This window comes from Myotis yumanensis, unplaced genomic scaffold (genome assembly GCF_028538775.1).
Source record: "Myotis yumanensis isolate MYYU_CA2020_CCGP unplaced genomic scaffold, mMyoYum1.0.hap1 SCAF_4, whole genome shotgun sequence".
Lineage (NCBI taxonomy): Eukaryota > Metazoa > Chordata > Mammalia > Chiroptera > Vespertilionidae > Myotis > Myotis yumanensis.
The window spans coordinates 93,499,196-93,518,047 of NW_027223755.1; the positions used below are offsets into that span (position 1 = coordinate 93,499,196).

General features: G+C 53.6%; 1 non-coding gene across 1 annotated transcript; it reads right to left on the reverse strand.

Annotated features, from left to right (window-relative positions):
- Window positions 1-1,555: 1,555 nt before the first annotated feature.
- Window positions 1,556-1,693, reverse strand: LOC139009623 (U8 small nucleolar RNA). Its single transcript, XR_011471352.1, has one exon. It is a non-coding gene; the product is annotated as a U8 small nucleolar RNA (small nucleolar RNA).
- Between the last annotated feature and the right edge of the window lie 17,159 nt (window positions 1,694-18,852).

The following is an 18,852-nucleotide window of genomic DNA, read 5'->3' on the forward strand; positions in this document are numbered from 1 at the left end:
GCCCTCAGGCGTGTGGAACCCTGGGTAAGCCCTGTCCTGCAGGCCTCAGTTTCCCTTTCTAGAAAGTACACAGAGAAGGTGATGAGGGCAGCGCTCTCCACCTTGGGATACTGTGCCCCTAGGCCAGCCATGGGCAAACTACGGCCCACGGGCCGGATCCGGCCCGTTTGAAATGAATAAAACTAAAAAAAAAAAAGACTGTACCCTTTTATGTAATGATGTTTACTTTGAATTTATATTAGTTCACACAAACACTCCATCCATGCTTTTGTTCCGGCCCTCCGGTCCAGTTTAAGAACCCAAAGTTTGCCCACCTCTGCCCTAGGCGAACCTATGACACCTCTCACACGCGAACTCATTTTTTTGGTTGATTTTTCTTTGTTCAGTGGCATTTAAATATATAAAATAAATATCAAAAATATAAGTCTTTGTTTTACTATGGTTGCAAATATCAAAAATTTTCTATATGTGACACGGCACCAGAGTTAAGTTAGGGTTTTTCAAAATGCTGACACGCCGAGCTCAAAAGGTTCGCCATCACTGCCTTAAGCAGTGGTCGGCAAACTGGGGCTCGGCAAACCGTGGCTCACGAGCCACATGCGGCTCTTTGACCCCTTCAGTGTGGCTCTTCCACAAAATACCGACTTCTGCGCATGGGCCACGAAGTTTCAATCACACTGTATGTGCGCGCCCACACGTGGTATTTTGTGGAAGAGCCACACTGAAGGGGCCAAAGAGCCGCATGTGGCTCGCGAGCCGAGGTTTGCCGACCACAGCCCTAGGGGGACACTGGCAATCTCTGCAGACATTTTTCCTTGTCACAACTGAGTGTGGGTGCTCCTGGTGTCTAGTGGGTAGAGGCCAGGGATGCTGGTGAGCATTCCACACACACAACAGAATCCCATGGCAATGTTACCCAGCCCCAGTGTCCTGGGGCCGGTGGAGAAATCGGAGGGGGGGGGGGGGGGGCGGACTTGAGAGTGAGTTCCAGCTTGAACATGCGGAGCCCTGAGGGCACCCAGAGAAGATGACTTCACGCTAGTCAGGAATGACTGTCCCCTCAGCCATCCCAGGGCCCTGGCTCCCAGCTCCAACCCTGCTGGAGACCTTTTCTGCCCTCTACCCCCCAGTGGGCAATGAGAACAGAAGCTAGGACCATCGCTGGGGCCGGCAGCTAGTCCTAGAGGCCCCCACTCCTCAATCTGAGCCCCCGACTTTGAGGCAAGTGCAGGCTTCGGGTCACACATGCCTGGACTCAAGCCCCAACTCTGCCACTTGGCAACGGGACCATAGTCGTGTTGCTCAGCCCCTGGCCGTGGGAGAAGCAGCACAGCTATAACGCAGCACTCGGGTTCCGGAGAGTCTGCCCTTGGCGCTTCTAGTGGGGACTCCTGGAAACTGCTGGGGGTTTTTTGTTGCTAGCATCTTAATCCTGAAGACCCCTCTCTCCATCTGGCAGCACGGCCGGGTTCTGCTCCCCTGGAGCCTGGGTGACTGCCTGTCTCTTTAAGAGGTGCCCCCAGACTTGGGTCATGGAGCCAACATTTTTTTTTCTTTTTTTTTTTTGCGATCAGGGTGTTACAAGTCCTGATCACGCAGAGACGTTAATCACAAATCATCACGAATCTCCAATCATCGTGTTCCAATCTGCCCTCCAAAAGGAGGAACAGGTAAGGATTATCCTACCTGATGATAGGAGCCAACATTTTTAACTCAAACCATCCCAGCATAAGCCGGCAGTGGATGCATATCCCCCTGGCCACTTTTACATGATGCAGTGCATGAGAAAAGATACAGGGACGGCTACTCAAACAAAGGTCAGAGTAGGAGTGTATTTCTCTCCCACATAACAGCCTGCACAGAGGTCATTCAGAATAAAGAACATGGCTCCCCGATGCAGAAACCCAGGCCCCCTCTCTGGCTTGGCCTTCCCATCTTCTCTCGTGGCTTCCACCTCACGATCCAAAACGGCTGCTCCAGCTCCTGCCATCACAATCGCGTTCCCCCAGAGGGAAAGGCATAACCCCAAAGCAGCACAACTGGGTCACATGACCACACTAACTGCAGGGGAGGCCAGGAAAGGTGGTTTTTCGTTGATGGGGGCATGAGCCAACTAAAAATTCTCTTCCAATGGAAGAAGACACTGGGATTAGCTAGTCGCTTTTGCCACATCTCACAGAAGAACAGAGACGATTTTACTTTTATTTGTGGGGCTGGATGAACATGCAGACCAAGTGGTGTGAGTAGAAGCCCCCAAACCCCAGCAGGGGAGTGGGCTGGAGGGAGGCGAAGTGCCTCTGGGAACCCTGCCAGCGTTTTTCTCGTGTCACAAACACGCATCTACGTTGTACATAACCAGAGCAGGTGCTGGGTGTGTGGAGCAGAAGTGGGAAAGGCCTGGTTGTTTCCACCCCACACGACTGTCAACCACTTACATGCCTTTATTCACTCAACCTGCTTACTACTCTGAATACTACTATAATGCCAGGCCGGGTACCTCTTTCCTTCTGAGAAGGAAACCAACCCAATCTGACCCCGAAAGACTCTCACAATGAATCTGCTGCGCCCACAAGCCACCTGGGAAAATCCTTCTGTTCAAATCGTGCCTGCTGGGAGGTTGGCAGGGGAAATGCCTCGCCTGATGCCTGGACCCGCCCCACCTCCACACAGTCCGGCTGTGGCCCTGCCCCTTTTCTGACATCCCAGGCCTGGAGCAGGCACCCCCGGGTCTCTCCTCGGGGCAGTGGCGACCCCTCCCCTAAAAGTGGACAGGACTATGGGTGTGGCTGACAGAGTGGCATGTCATGCAGGTGGCTTGGGGAACACCCAAGGTGATGGACTCCTGGTTTGCTGGGACAGTCCTGGTTTTAAGACCACAAGCCCTGAATCCAGGGACCCACTCAGTCTGGTTAAACTGGGATTGTGGGTCACCCTGGAACTCGGACCCTGTATGTTTCCTTACTCTCACCTCCCCCCAAACCAGGGCTTCTCAACCCTTGGCTGCACGCTAGCATCACCTGGAAGAACATTTAAAATGCTGCTGGGGTCCCACCTTGGCCCACTTCACTCAGAGCCTCAGGGGCGGGACACGGGTTTTGTGAGAAAACCTCCAGGGGATGCTAACATGCAGCCAGGTTGAGAGCTCCTGGGCCCGGAGAGAGCAGCCGTGCCAAGGTCAGCTGGGGATGGCTTTTTGTCTTCTATGTTTGTTGTTGTTGTTCATCCTCATCGAGGATATTTTTCCATTGATCTTTTAGAGTGGGAGAGAGAGGGAAAGACAGAAAGAAACATCCATGTGAGAGAAACACATCGATTGTTTGCCTCCCGCATGCAACCTGACTGGGACTGGGGCCGGGGCCGGGGCCGGGGAGGAGCCTGCAACCAAGGTACGTGCCCTTGACCAGAATCGAACCTGGGACCCTTTGGTCCACAGGCCAACACTCTATCCACTGAGCCAAACCGGCTAGGGCGATATTTTGTCTTCTAGGTGAGGTGGGAGCTGAGCAGGAGTGAACAAGGACCACCGGACTGGGTTCATCTGGGCTCACTGATCAGTTATGTATAGAGGGTCTATCATGGCACCGGCACTGTCCTGGGGCTGGAGATACGGGGTGGAGGGAAGAGGACAGTGAGGACCTGCTTTCATTCTGGTGGGGGACACAGCAGGTGCCACCTGGATACTTTCAGGGGAAGATGCTCAATCGAGCCGATGTGCAGGGCTACTCAGATAGGGCATTTGTTTCGCTGGGCTGCCAAGACAACAGGAACTCATTCTCCAATAGTTCTGGAGGTCAGGGCTCCAAAACCAAGGGGTCAGGTGGGCTGGTTCCTCGGGGGGCTCTGAGACAGAATCTGTCTCATGCCTGTCCTGACTTCTGGGGTCACCATCAGTCCTTGACATTCCTTGGCTTGCAGATGCATCATTCCAACCTCTGCCTCTGTCTGTACATGCCGTTCTCCCGTGTCCTGGCATGGCCTCCCTCAGTCTGTGTCCTCTCTTTACAAGGACACCTTGTCACTAGATCCTGAATTACATCTGCAAAAAAACGTTACCCCAAATGAGGTCCCATCCTCAGGTTCCAGGGGTAAGATGTGGACACAGCTTTTCTGGGGCTACAATCAACCCCCTACAGACAGGGTGGGTAGGGAAAGACTCTGGAGGTGAGACTCCACATGAATCTTTCCAGAAGCCAACTCCAAGGATGTGCAGAGACTGCAGAAGGTGATCAGGGCGGAAATAGAATACTGGGGGCCAGCTATAATTATAAGAAACAGTAATCGTGCTCTGTTAACCGTGATTGTTTTGTTCTGATGAAAGAAGGCACAGTCTAACCTGGCTGGGAGTTGCACAAGGGACCTGGGAGCTCACCTGGAAATGAGGCCCATCCTCCCCATCCGGGAGCTGCCTATTCTCATGGAACGTTAGCAAGCTTGGTGCAGAAACCAGAGCTGCCAGCTCTTTGAGGACCCCCACCCTTTGCATACCCACAGACCTTTGCAAATCTCCAGCCTGCATTACCTGTAAACTGCCCATTTGGCATACCCTTTTGCCTACTTCCCCATGTCATCTTTGTCCTTTTACCCAATATAGGCAGCTGGCTTTTGACCGGGGCGGGGGGGGGGGGGGGGGGGGGACAGAGCAGATTTTTGTGGATGACCTGCTGCTCTCCCATCCTGCCGGCAGTATTGGAATAAACGTTCATATATGATTCAACCCTGTCTCTGCTTAATTGGCTCAAGTAGTGACAGGCAGCACAGACTCCTTGGTTGTCTAGTTACATAATTTCTGTTGGGAGACAGGGAACGGAGGGAGCAAATTTGGGGTGTGTTATTGAGCAGATGACCACTGTGGGCAACTGGGGCTCAGTCCCACCAGGGACCTCTGGAAGTTTCCATAGAGCAGGAGCCTCGGAGCTACCTGGGGGACGAGGGTGCTAAGCAGTCAGACACCAACTCCTGAAAGTCACCGTGGGAGGAGCTCCCGGGGCTGCCCCACCCGCCTGCTGGGCTAGCAGGTTCTGGAGGACAGAGCAAGCCCCCAGCAGAGAATGGAGGGTGTTTGCGGGCGTGGGAACCAGGTGTGCTGAGAGGTCCGGGCGGGACACAGCTGCGGCTGCCCCGGGAAGAACCGCTTGCGCTGCCATCTGAGGGATATGGATATAGAGGAGCCAGCTACATGTGCCCAGCATGCCAGGGCATGTGGAGACAGCGGGGCAGAGTCCCCGAGGCAGGAGCCAGCACCCTTGCTCCAAGAACAGCAGGGATGGCAGCGTGGCTGCAGTGGGTGGGGTGGGCCATGGCAGGAGGATGGGGGAAGTCTCTGTGGGTGCAGAGCCGGGATTGGATGTGGGACAATGAGGCCTTTGGAGAGCTGCAAGCAGGAGTCGACAGGATCTTGTCACTGTTTGGTCCGGAGGAAGCCTGCAGGGAGGGAGGCCAGGCAAAGTGGAGAAATCGTGTGTGAAGGGCCTGGCTCCATCTCTCCCAGCTGCATGCCTCTCCCTTCCCTTTCCTGGCCTTCACTTCCCACTTGAAAAGCAAGGCCAACAAGCCTGGCCTGTTTCAGGAAGGTGTTGGTGACTGCTGAGGTCACATGAGCAAGAATCCCCCCCGCCCCCCTTGCTCAGGTGCGGGCCCCGTGGCAGTGGCTGGAGCAGAGGGAGGGGTCTTTGGAGCCCTGTAGTTCTCCTGGGCAGAAGTGGCCTTGCCTGGACCCATGCAGTTCAGAGTGGGGCCTCCACTGTGTGGCTGATTTTTGCCCAAAGTGAACTCAGCTAAAATTATGTATGATGAATGCCATGTCCTGGAGGCGTGAAGACCAAGCTAGTCTGAGAAATGAGGACTGAGTCTTCAGGGTCCAAAGAGCCCTGGGTGGCTGGTCATCTTGTTCAGGGCTCTGAGAGGCAGGAGCGGCAGCTGATATTCTCTGTAACTGGCAACACGGCGCTGACTCAGCACTCACATCTGAATGTGGAGACCGTTGAACTGAATTCTGAGAGAGCTGTGTAACTGTCAGTTTTCGCCGACAGAGTCCAAGTGGTCATGTTGCAGTTAATGCCCCAACTCTCAATATGCCCAGACCATACGTTTGGCTACCAGAAGGTCCAGCCCTGTCCGTGGTCCTCCCCAACTACATCCAAGAACCTCAAGGGTAGCTACAAGTATCCGGTAATGCTGGATACCCATTTACTAGTATCCAGGGTTTATCCTGTGTTGGGTACTGTGCAAAGCATTTTATATGAGAACTAGAGGCCTGGTGCACGTAATTCATGCATGGGGTGGGGGGTATCTCCTCAGCCCAGCCTGCACCCTCTCCAATCCAGGATCCCTCTCACAATCCGGGACCGCTGGCTCCTAACTGCTCACCTGCTTGCTTGCCTGATCACCCCCAACTGCCCTCCCTGCTTGCCTGATCACCCCCAACTGCACCCCCACCAGCCTGGTTGCCCCTAACTGCCCTCCACCCCCACCAGCCTGGTCGCCCCATGCAGCTTGCTGTTCAGTCGTTTGGTCATCTCTCACTAACCCTCCTGCCGGCCTGGTCACTCCATGCAGCCTGTTCGGTCTTTACTGTTACTGTGACAGTGTCCTGGACAATTTGCATATTCCTCTATTATTAACATAGTTGGCTATCATTCTCATTTTAGAGTGGAGCAAATGGAACCCCAGAGACACTGATTGTGGAAATCAATGGAAAATGCTGGTAGAAACCATTTTTTTCATCTTTCATAAAAATAGGATTATAGTCAAGCACACAACTAGACTACATTTCCCAGCCTCCCTTGCATTTGAGTGTGGTCATGTGCCCAAGTTCTCTCCAGTGGCACCTCTGCCTTTTCTGGGTCCTTCAAGAAAGTTGGTCCTACCTCCTCTGTATTCCTTTCCTCCACCGCTTTCTGGGTATGGAAGACAACAGGGTCTTGGGGTACAGTGGATGCCCTGATAGGAAGAGCCTGGGCTCTTCCCAGTGGAGAACTGCCCTGCCAGCTTGAACACTAACTGGGGGCTGTTAAGTGAGCAAGAGAGACTGCTGTTCTGTTAAGGCCTGGAAAATATAAAGCCTGCATGTTGCAGCCGCCAACCCAGGCTTTGCAATGCTCAGTGTGGCAGAGCCGGGGCTTGAGCGGCCTGTAGGCTCCCGGAGTTGTGTCAGCTCCTACTTGCTGCGGTGCATGGTCATGGGGATGGTCCTACAGCACTGAGGGCCCCAGCACTTCAAGCAACGGTTCATTCTGTCAGTGCTGCTGGCCTCAGCCACGCTCTGCTGCTGGTGAGTTTAGAGTCAGGGGTTCCCAACTGCTGCCCCCCCAGGCTCTGCAGAGGGAAGAGCCAGGACCATTCCACCTGCCCCTGCCTGGGGAGCTGGACAGGGCACCTGACCGTGCTGCTTAGCAAGCTGGGGCTTCCAAAGCCTGGTGCTCTCGCAGGACGAGGCTGCCATCCGCCACCAGGCCGCCTATTCTCTCTGGGGACACGTCTGTGGCTCTCCCAGACAGCAGTGCTGCCCGCCTCCCCATGTTATGCTCCTAGTCCTAGTAGGTGCCCCACAGCCACGCTGCCAAGGCCCCCAGATCCTGCAACAAGCACTTAAGTGCCAGCCGACCGGAGCCACCTCCTCCTCGACCCCAGGCTGCCAGCTGAGTCAGATTCCCCACCAGGGGGTCCCATTTCCTCCCTGCTATCCTCAGTCCTGGTGCCCTTTCCCGCACACACATGCTGCGTTTCACCAGTTGCGTTTGAACATCCCCGAGCACCCATAGGGCGGGGTTTCAGAGCCAGGACACCCATGTCTCCCAGGGCTCCTCAGCCCCTCCGTGAGGCCGACAGGTGTGAGGCCTCTGCACACCTCCACCTGCCCACAGTCCCGGAGTGCCAGCCGGATCAGGGCACATGTGGATTAGGGTGAGTGGGTATGGACCACCCCGGGCCCTGGCAGCTCCAGTCCCAGTCTGTGCATAGAGAAAGGAAGGCACCAAGAGGCCAGGGACTGAGTTAGTGTCAATCCTCACCAAGCAAGTGGGTGGCGGGTGTGGGGTGAAGGATCTGCCTCAGTGCATCCAATGGAGGGTGGGTAGCAGGTGCCCACAGCCCGCAGACCCCTTTCCCACCTTTATGCCCGAGATCCCTCTACCCCCTCAACAGTACCACCTGTGCCTCTGTGATGAGGACAACCCCCATGCCTGGCCTGTGTGCCCAGAGCCAGAAGCACCCGGGAATTCCTGTCCCTGCCGGGGACAGCCCTTCACCAGGGCCGATGGTGAGGGCGTATGAATACCCCCACTCCCTCACCCGAGTAGAGACTCTGAGTGAGCCAGGGTGACCTTCTGCTTGGGCTGAACTGTGTCCTCCCCGACCCCAATTCACAGGTTGAAGTCCCAACCCCTCACATCTCAGAATGTAACTGTATTTGGAAATAAGTCGTGGCCAATGTAATTAGTTCTGATGAGGCAACACTGGAGTAGGGTGGGCATGACTGGTGCCCTCATGGGAGGGGAGGTGTGGGCACAGACGCACAGGGAGACGCCCTGGAAAGGTGGGAGTGATGCTGCCACAGGCCCAGGAGCCACCAGAGGCTGGGGGAGAGGCGGAGCAGCTCCTTCCCCGATGCCCTCGGAGAAGGCACGGCCCTGTCAGCACCTTGACCTCGGACTCCAGGCTCCAGGACTATGAGACAAACAATTTCTTTTTACTTTCTTTTTTTTTTTTTTTTTTTAACAAACAGTTTCTGATGTTTAACTCATTCAATTTGTGCTACTTTGTTTCGGCAGCTCTAGGAAGCTAATACACCTTCGGTGGGGCTTTACCTAATATCACGTGGCTGTGTGGCCTTTCCCGTCATTGCGTGCTCCCCACACTCCCGGGGGACGCTGCCTACTGCCTCCCGCTCCCCTGCGTCATTGTCACAGGGTGCCATCTGCTCCTGGGAAATTCCACCTAAGACCGTGGGTCCTAAGGAGCCATGGCAACTTACCAGGGGCAGACAGAGAACATAAAGGAGTGAGCTGGGGACTGGGGAGGGTGAACGGAAGGGGACAGCCACTGCTCAGCTCCTGCCATGGGGGCTGCAGACTCGATGTTGCCTGAGCTTCCAGTTTCTTAAGAGAAACCAAAAATATGATTTAAAAAAAAATAGCGACATCTTATTTTTAAATATTGGCAATTAACTCCCTTAACTCCATTTGTTTGTTTGTTCTTTTAAACTATTCCCCAGCTCCAACTCAAACAAGTCTAGAGGTCAGACCTGGGGTCGAGAGCTTGGCAGGGAGTGCACACCCGCCTTTGTGTGGCAAGAAGAGCTCGGAGCCAGAGGCCCGAGGCCCGAGACTGACTCAGGGTTCTCCCACCTGCTGGCCAAGCGTGCCTGCTTTAAGCACGCACGCACGCACACACACACACACACACACACACACCCCTGAGCCTCAGTCACTTGTCTGTAAAATGGGTACCATCTGGTGGAGATTGCTTACCTCCTGGGGTGGTCATGAAGGCAGACTGACATAATTTCTTTAGCAAACACTACGTGCAAGCCATGCTCTGAGCCCGTGGGCAACTACTAAGTCTTGGGCTCCTCCCTTGCCCCTCCCCCCCCCACGTCCTTAGAAGGTGCCACCATAATTATCCCAGCTTCACACACAGAACTGAGGCTGAGGGCTTACTGACTTGCCCAGACCTCCCAGCTCAGGCAGTGGAACCGGCATCAGATCCAGGCAAGCTCTCAGCCAGGCACGTGGCTGCCTCTCGGGATGCATTAACATACTTTACCAAGGGAGTGTTCGTTCTCTCTCTCTCTCTCTCTCTCTCTCTCTCTCTCTCTCCTTTTATTTTAATAAATGGGGAGGAAGGAATGGATAGGTGGCCCTGTCTCTTGGCCAGCAGCTATTGCTCCACGAGGAACTGGTGTTAGCTGATGTGGTTGCACAGGCTTCCTCACCCGTCTGGACAGGGGCCAGTGTGTGAGGCCAAACAACCAGCCACCCTTTCTTCTCAGTCGAGCATTTCCCGTAAGTGGTGGCTCGCTGCCTGCTGGCTGGCCCGCCTGGTCCGCAGCCAGGAGAGGGCTGGGCGCCGCCTCCTTGAGGCCAGGGTTTCCACGCTGCCTGCCCCCCCCCCCTGCCTGCCCCATCCCAATCTGGGTCTGTGCTGTGTGTGTGTCTTAGAAAATCCTGGATCCAGACCAGAGCTCCAGGTGGGTGTCCAGGCCTCTGTTTCCCTGACCTGAAAAGTCCTCACTGCACGATGGGCAGAGCTTCGCTGCCCGAGCATCTCCAGAGCTGGCCATCTCGCCATTCACTTGCTCCCCAGGCACCTGTCCAAGGCCCCTGGTGTGCCCAGCACAGAGCCAGGTGGGCGGAAGGGGCACCTGCTCTTATGAAGATAATACCCTAGTGAGGGAGTGGGGAGGAGCCAGATTGCTGAACTAATAAGAAAACAAGAGAATTAGAGATCATGGAAAGTTTGAGAAAGAGAACAAAACACGTCTATCTATATCCCAGACCCCAGAGAGGGACTGAGTGATTGGCTGGGATGTGAGCTGGGGGTCAGGGAAGGGAGACCTCAGATTTTCAGTCCTAAGAAAATCTACAGGGGAGGGGCATTCCTGGGAGGGAGCAGCGGTTCCACAGCCCTGGAGTAGGGAGGGGCTGGGAGTTTCTGGAACTCGGACAGTCGGGCCTGCTGAGTGGGAAGGTGTGGGTGGGACAGGTTGGCAGGTCCCCAGCAAGCAGGGCCCAGAGGGGGCACGGTGGTGGGGGCCACCTCCCCTGGTAGGGGACTACCCAACGGGGTGAGACCGGCGCTCTGATCTCCCCGCACTGACCCGTGGGCGGACCCGCCCAGCTCCTGCCACTCCGGGCCGAGGCCAGAGCTGCAAGACAAACAGGAACCCCTGCCCATCCTTCCAGCTTCCAGAGGAGAAGGCCCTGCTGTGGGCATGGCTTTCCTGCCCCTTGTCCCAGGCCCTGAGCAACGCGGTGCTTTCTGTTTGCCGACTCCTCTCTGGCCTGGCCGGATGGCAGGTTGTTTGGGAGGCCAGGCGGGACACGGCAAGGCTTGGCTGCGATTTCCCCTCTCTGGGAATGCCAGCTGGCCTAGCATGGCAGTCTGGAAGGGGAGCAAGCTTCCAGCACAGATAGGCCGCATCGTGGGGCTGCAGCAAAGGAGGCCCCCAAGGGTGGGAGCCAGGAGCAGCCGCAGGAAGGGGGCAGGAGTGGCAGCTGCAGAAAGGCCAGAGCACGGCTGTCAGTGCCAGCACCTGACAGATCAGCCCATCCATCCCCACGCAACCGCCCGGCAGGGCTCGTGTCATTAGAACACCACCCGCAGGGAAACAGAGGCAGGGCTCCAAGCCACGCAGACATCCTGCTCTGTTTGGGACACACTTATACTAAAAATACATCAACTGCTTATCTCCAATTCATATGTATCTGCTGTCCTATCTTTCATGTGGCAGCCCTATGACTCCAGGCCAGGGTACATCCAGGCCCAAGAAGCCTGGGACTCCCCCCCACCCCACCCCACCCTCTGGGGTGTGGGCAGCTGCCCCTGCCTCTCTCACCCTCCGCCTCCTGCAGAACTGTGCCTATGCCATAGTGTTCCTTCCACCTGACCCGGCCTCTGTCCCTCTCTCACTGGCACCCAAGGCAGGGGCCCAGGCAGGCAGAGCAGATTGCCAAGAGAAGAGGTGGGGTCCTCCCGTGGGCTGTCCTCAGGGCCCCCCTTCACCTTGCTGGGGGCAGATGGTACATGGAGTGAGCCCTGGATTCTACCCCGATGGACCTCAGCTGTGCCTGGGCCTCCACTTGCTCATCTGTGAGGTAGGGAGCGAGCCGCTGCCCTGCCCACCCCTGCCGGGATCCTCACCCACTCACCCACCGATTCTGTGCTGGGTACACTGGTCCAGGCACAGGGGTGCAGCACTCAGTGAGGTTGTAGGTGGATAAAAACAACCAAGTGAAAGGAGAAGTCACGTGAGCTTTTAGAAAGGAGCACTAAACGCCTCCAAACAAAGCTGAGCTGTGCAGTCGGGAGCCAGGAGCCCCTCTGGGCCATGGAAATGCTGAGCCGTGCGTGTAGGCACACGTGGCTGAAGGCCTTGTAGAAAAATATAACGTAAAATACCCTATTCGTCATTTTTAAATTGCTTACATGTGGAAATGATCATGTTTTGGATGTACTGGGTTAAAGAAAAATATGATTATGATCAACTTCTCCTGTTTCTTTTTACTTTTCTAGCGGTGGTTCCTAGGCAATTTAAAATGGCACATGTGGTTCAAATTACACTTCTATTACTGGAGAGCGCCTGGTGGGAATCGAAAGGAAAACAAAGTTGCTCTGAGCCTCAACTTTAAAAAAAAAAAAATGTGCTCAAATTTAAACAATAGTGAACAGTATAATAAACCCCCACACACTCATCCCAACTCAAAATTCTCAGCGTGTACAGCCTCTTCCTTGACATTAATACATCCCCTTCTTCCCCCTTCTGTATGATTTTGAAGCAAATTCTAACATCATGTCACCTGAATTTTTTTGGTAAAAATGGATTCTTAAAAAACAAAGCCATAAGCAATTCAACTCCCAGGGAGGTACCCAACACAACACCTTCCACAGGCATGTTCACAGCAGCATTATTCATAGTAGCCAAAAGGTAGAAGCAACCCAAGTGCTCATCAGCGAACCAAGAGATAAACGAGATGTGCTATATCCGTACGATGACTATCGCTCTGCAATGAGGAATGAAGTACCAATGCATGCTGCAACACAGGTGGACCCTGCAAACACTGTGCCCAGGAAAAGTAGCCAGATGCAAAAGGCCACACGTGATACAATTCCACTCACATGAAACGTCCAAAACAGGCAAATACAGAGACAGAAAGCAGACTAGCGGTTGCCAGGGCCTGTACTAATTGCTAATTAGTACAGAGTTTCTTTTTTTAGGGCGAAGAAGCATTTCTGGGATTAGATAGTGGTGATGATTGCCCAACTTTGTGAATGTACTAAAAGCCACTGTATGTGATGCTTTAAAAGGGTAAATTTTATTATATGCGAAATGACATTAAGTCAGTGGTTCTCAACCTTCTGGCCCTTTAAATACAGTTCCTCATGTTGTGACCCAGCCATAAAATTATTTTTGTTGCTACTTCATAACTGTAATGTTGCTACTGTTATGAATCGTAATGTATAAATATCTGATAAGCAGGATGGTCTTAGGTGACTCCTGTGAAAGGGTTGTTTGACCGCCAAAGGCGTCACAACCCACAGATTGAGAACCGCTGCATTAAGTCCTCACTTAACGCCTTTGATAGGTTCTCGACAACTGTGACTTTAAGCGAAATAACATATCATGAAAGCAATATTCCCCTAGGTTAATTGACAGAAAAAAGAGTTACGTTCCTACGGTGAATTTCTAGTCACAAAAACATCACCAAACTTCTAAATAAAGACCCCAAACAGCCCTGGTTAGAGCCTCAGCCTGTGGACTAAAGGGTCTTGGGTTCATTTTCCGTTCAAGGGCATGTATCTGGGTTGCAGACTTGATCCCGGGCCTGGGTTGGGACGCATTTGGGAGGCAACCAATCAATGTGTCTCTCTCACGTTGATGTTTCTCTCTCTCTCCTTCTCCTCCCTCCCTTTCACTCTCTCTAAAAATCAATGGAAAAAATATCCTGGGGTGAGGATTAACAAAAAAATAAAAAGACCTAAAACACTTCTAATATTAAACTTTGAAATCAGTGTGAGCTAAACATAAACTTACAAATGATTAATAAAAACAAGTAAGGTCATGATTTCCAACATGCTTATTCCACTTCAGGGTTGTGTATGGAGGTGGGCGACGGGGGAGGCAGGCGGGGGGGGGGGGGGGGGGCGGGACAGAATCTACCGCAGCAGCTCAGGGCCCGGGGAGGGACCCGTCCTGGACAGGATGCCCGTCCACCGCAGGGCCACTCACACACCCACAGGGGCTCAGACTGGGACAGCGTGGACAGGCCAGTTCACCTCAGGTGCACATCCTCGGGAGGTGGGAGAAACCGGAGTCCCCCGAGAAAACCCACACGGGCATGGGGAGAACACGCAAACACCACGCAGACAGTGGCCTGGGCTGGGAATCCATTTCTTCTCCCTCATTGACGTTATAACAAAACGGCGCTGCACGCAACAATGCTTTTTGAGGACCCGCTGTATATATCAGTTTTTAAAAGCCACAATATCATTATCATGTCTTAGCAATGAGTAATAACCCTCAGTGTTATCCAACACCTCATCGGGGCTCAGTCCCTGATTCCCTCATATTTTTATTTTCCCGTTTGTTCACGTCACATTGTAACCAGGCCCACACGTGGCGTGTGATAAATCTCTTTAAACCAGAAGGCTCCTCTCCCCAACGGTTTTCTTGCAACATGTTTAGGGGAGGGAAGACCTGGGCCCTTTGCATCTTCCCACAGGCTGTGTTCTGTTGCAACCCTGGCGGGGGGTAGGGGGGGGCGCACCCCATATTCTCAGCCTGCAGGGAACCTCGCCTCACCCCCAGGGGCAGCTGGGGAAATGGCAGATTACTTACCAAAGAAATAGCATATCCAGGTTGGGGCCGGGACAGAGCCCGGCGCAGGTGAAGGGGAGGGCTGGGCCTTACCTGCAATCCGTTTGCGGAATGGATGGTGGTGGTTGTCAGAGAGACCAGGCTCCTACCTCGCAGGGCCACCCATCCTGCCAGAGCCCTTCTGGTGCAGTGCAGGAGGTGGGGCGGAAACCTGAGTCTCAGTCCTCAGTCAGGTGGCTTTGACCTTCCCCCGCCCATCAGGTGGATGCCAAACTCTCCTCGGACCAGAAGGCCTTGCGGGGCAGGCTCTGCGATGCACTCTGCTATGGTAGGCAGGCCAGATGCGATGATTCTGAAAGGCGCCCAGGCCCTTCCCGCCTCAGAGCCTTTGCACCTGCTGCTTCCTCTGAATCAAAGCTCCTCCACCTCACACACTGATTTTTCACGGGGCTGAAAAGGTAGAGGCTCAGAGCAGCTCCTCCTGACCTCCTCCCTAAGTCCCACCTTCCACTGCCTCTACACCAGTGGTTCTCAATCTTGGCTGCACATTAGACTCACCTGGGAATCTTTTTAAAATCCTGATTTCTGGGTCTCATCCTCCGGAAATTCTGTTTCTTTGTTATGGGGTGGGGCCACAACATTAGTAACGAAAAACAGAATTTCCGGAGGATGAGGCTCAGAGATCAGGATTTTAAAAAGATTCCCAGGTGATTCTAATGTGCAGCCAAGGTTGAGAACCATTGCTCTACACCTTTGCTCTCTCTGTTCTGAGTTCTTGAAAGACGGTTCACATCTTTCCTAACTCTCTCTCTCTCTCTCTCTCTCTCTCTCTGCCAGGTTTGGTAATTCTTATTCTCTCTTAACTAGAATTTCAGCCCATTGAGGGTGGGACTCTGTGCTGCTACTCAAGCACACAGTAGGTAGGTGGGTGGGTGGGTGAGTGGGTGAGCGAAGGCCCCCAGAGTGGGCAGGGCAGTGATTCTCTCCCCATCTCACAGGTACAGCTGAGGTCCATCCGGGTAGAATCCAGGGCTCACCATGTACCACCTGCCCCCGCCAAGGTGACTGGGTGATACCAAACAAGTTTGGCTGCCTGCCGCTCAAAAGCCAATAATCAAGAGACAAGGGCTGGTGGAAGGAAAGTAAGTTTATTAAAGAGCCAGCAGTTTGAGAAGCGACTCAGGTCACAGACCATCTTAACATCTCAGCACAGGCAGGTGTTTTTATAAGGAGGGAGACAGAATGAAATAAAAACCAGAGGAATCGAAAGAGTTCTCCATGGAGGGAGTACAGCCAAGCCAACATAGTCTGTTCTTCTGACAACTGGTTGAAGGCCAGCAAATCACCCTGAGCTGAAATGCCTGAAGGTCAGAGTCTGCTTCTTTTTAAAAATAAATATATTTGTTGATTTTTTCTTTTCTTTCTTTCTTTCTTTCTTTCTTTTCTTTTTTCTTTTTCTTTTTTTTTTTTTTTTTTTGAGAGAGAAAGAGAGGGAGAGAGAGAAACAGAAACATCAAGAACAGAGACACATTGGGGAGGGTGGGGGTAAGGGGGAGAGATCAACCAAAGGACTTATATGCAAGAATACAGGCCTAACCAATGGACACAGACAACAGGGGGGTGAGGGCATGAGAAGGGGGTGTGGGGGTAATGTGGGGATAAGGACACATACGTAATAACTTAATTAATAAAGAAATTAAAAAGAAAAACAAGATTTGGGAAATAAAAAGGTTTTTTTTTTTAAAAAAAAGAAAAGAACAGAGACACATTGATCAGCTGCCTCCTGTACACCTCCTACTGGGGATCGAGTCACAACCCAAGTATGTGCCCTGACCAGGAATCAAACGGGACACATGGGATGATGCTCAGCCATTAGGCCACACTGGCCAGGGCAGTTCACTTCTTTTGAAATTAGTTCCTAGAATTCTTAAGCAAACAGGCTATTTATCTGAAATCACATATTAGTTAACAGGTCACGTTTACGGAAATAATGTTAAAAGATTGGTGGGGTGAGGTGCATAGGGATCCTGAGGGGAACCCACAGGAGGGCCACACCTTCTCTCGGCAATCTGCTCTGCCTTCCTGGGTGCCAGCGTGGTGAAAATCAGGACTGGTCAGGTGGAAGGACCACGGTGACATGAACTCAGCTTCTGCAGGAGGCGGAGAGTGAGAGGGGCAGGGGCAGCGGCCCAGACATCAGGGTGGGGGCCCCCGGCCTGGAGTCATAGGGCTGCCAGATGAAAGACAGGACAACAGGTAAATTTGAATTTGAGATAAACAACTGATAATTTTTAAGTATGTCCCAAATATTTCACGGGACATACTTATACTAAAAGTTATTGTTGTTTATCTGAAGTTCTATTTCTCTGGGCTCCTCTATTTTTACTTGCTTGATCTGGCAACCCTATTAGGGGGGGAATGGCAGGGCCATTGCCAGGTGCCAGGTGCCAGGTGGGCAGATCTGAGGGACTAGCAGGATCTTAGGGAGTGTCACCCCCGGGGAGTGCGAGGCTGAGGATGAATTGAGGCTGCTGGCCCGGGAATGACAGGCCTGGGGTGCCACTTCCAGCCTGCCTGATGGGAGAATGGGTGTAGCTCAGGGCCTTTTCCAGCCCCAGGTCTGATCACACACACATCCTGCTCTCACTATTGAACTCTGTGCCAAGTGCCCGTTTCCCACAGGATAAGAGCAGAACATCCGTGTGGCCCAGACCCAGACATAGTCCAGCCATGCCCACACCTCCTGCCTCCCCAGCCATAGTCCAGGCTGCAGTACTCAGCCACATCAGTTCACATCCAAGCTCCTGCCTCCTGGTCCAGGGTGTCTGAGGTCCCATCTGGGGGGAAGGGCTGGGCCCTGCCCCAGATGTGTTTGTCCTGGATACAAGCCGTGTCGGGCCCACAGTAGGTGCTCAGAGACCCCAGGGCCATCCTCATGTGTGGGCAGGGAGGGTGCTCTCCTGGGAGGGGAGACTGGGCCTCCCAGGTCTGGCCCCGCCATCTGCATCCTCAGCCTGTGCCCCCAGGTGCATAGGTTGGGGGTTGGAGAGAACGGCATGACCCACTGCTTGTGGGGTGACCTCCACGTGCTGGGAGCTGTGGCTGTTTCTCGAGGCACCCCTAACCCGATGGCTGACAACGAATGACAGTTGGTCCCCAAAGGGGGCTTCCAAGGGGGTTTTCCTGCCTCTTCACCCCGTTGGGAACTCTCTGAGCCCCAACTCAACAGACACCAACAGCTGGTGATTCTCAGGGTAGGAGAAAAAGCCCCTAAATGTTCTGCAACGGTTTCTCACCTCCACCTGCCCGCCACAGCTCCTCCCAGGCAGCTGGGGCCCAGCTTCTCAGTATGACACTCTTTTGTGCCTGGAGCCAGCTTTGGGTTAGAAGAGCCCACAGCCTTTCTAGGAAACAAGGCTTTGGTGGTTGAGTCATTACAGTGCGAAGGGTGGTCCAGAGGCCAGCGGCATCAGCATCACCTGAGAGCTTGTTAGAGCTGCTGCACCTAGGCCCCACCCAGACCCTCTGCCCCCTAAAGACGACAGTCTAGCCCAGTGGTTCTCAACCTTGGCTGCACATTAGAATCACCTGGGAATCTTTTTAAAATCCTGATTTCTGGGCCTCATCCTCCGGAAATTCTGTTTCTTTGTCATGGGGTGGGGCCACAACATTAGTACCAAAGAAACAGAATTTCTGGAGGATGAGGCCCAGAAATCAGGATTTTAAAAAGGTTCCCAGGTGACTCTAATGTGCAGCCAAGGTTGAGAACCACTGATCTAGCCCCACATACCCTCCCTCCACACATGCCCGGGGGCCTTTTGTGGGTCAGTTTAGGGAATGAAGGGGAACCTACCCAGAGATCAGAACTTAGGCAGCTCTGCTTCCTCCTCTCCTCCTGGCACATCCCAGGCCGATCACTAGGGGGGCAGCAGCGGTTGAGTGTGTCAGATGCTTGTACCCGCAGCCCTTCTCTGGGTCACCAGGGGTGGGGGACAGGCCCCTATTGCCTGTGGCAGGAGGGCGAAGGGCAGGACTAGGGTGTTGGAGTCTGGACTCTCAGCTGGGCCAGGAAAGACTTTCAGGTGGCAAGCCTTCCTTCCTGGGAGATACCTGGAAACACTATTACTGCCAATAGTAGTTACTTTGTGCTCAGTATGTGTCTGGCACCCGGATGCATGCAGCTGTCACTGTGGTCAGCAGTGATTCCCAAGCTGTGGCTGCAGCAGCGTCTGCTAAGAACGGCAGATTCCAGGACCCCACTGCAGGCTTCTCCATCTCCAGGGCCAGGCCCGGGAATCTGCTTTTACTAAGGAGCCTGG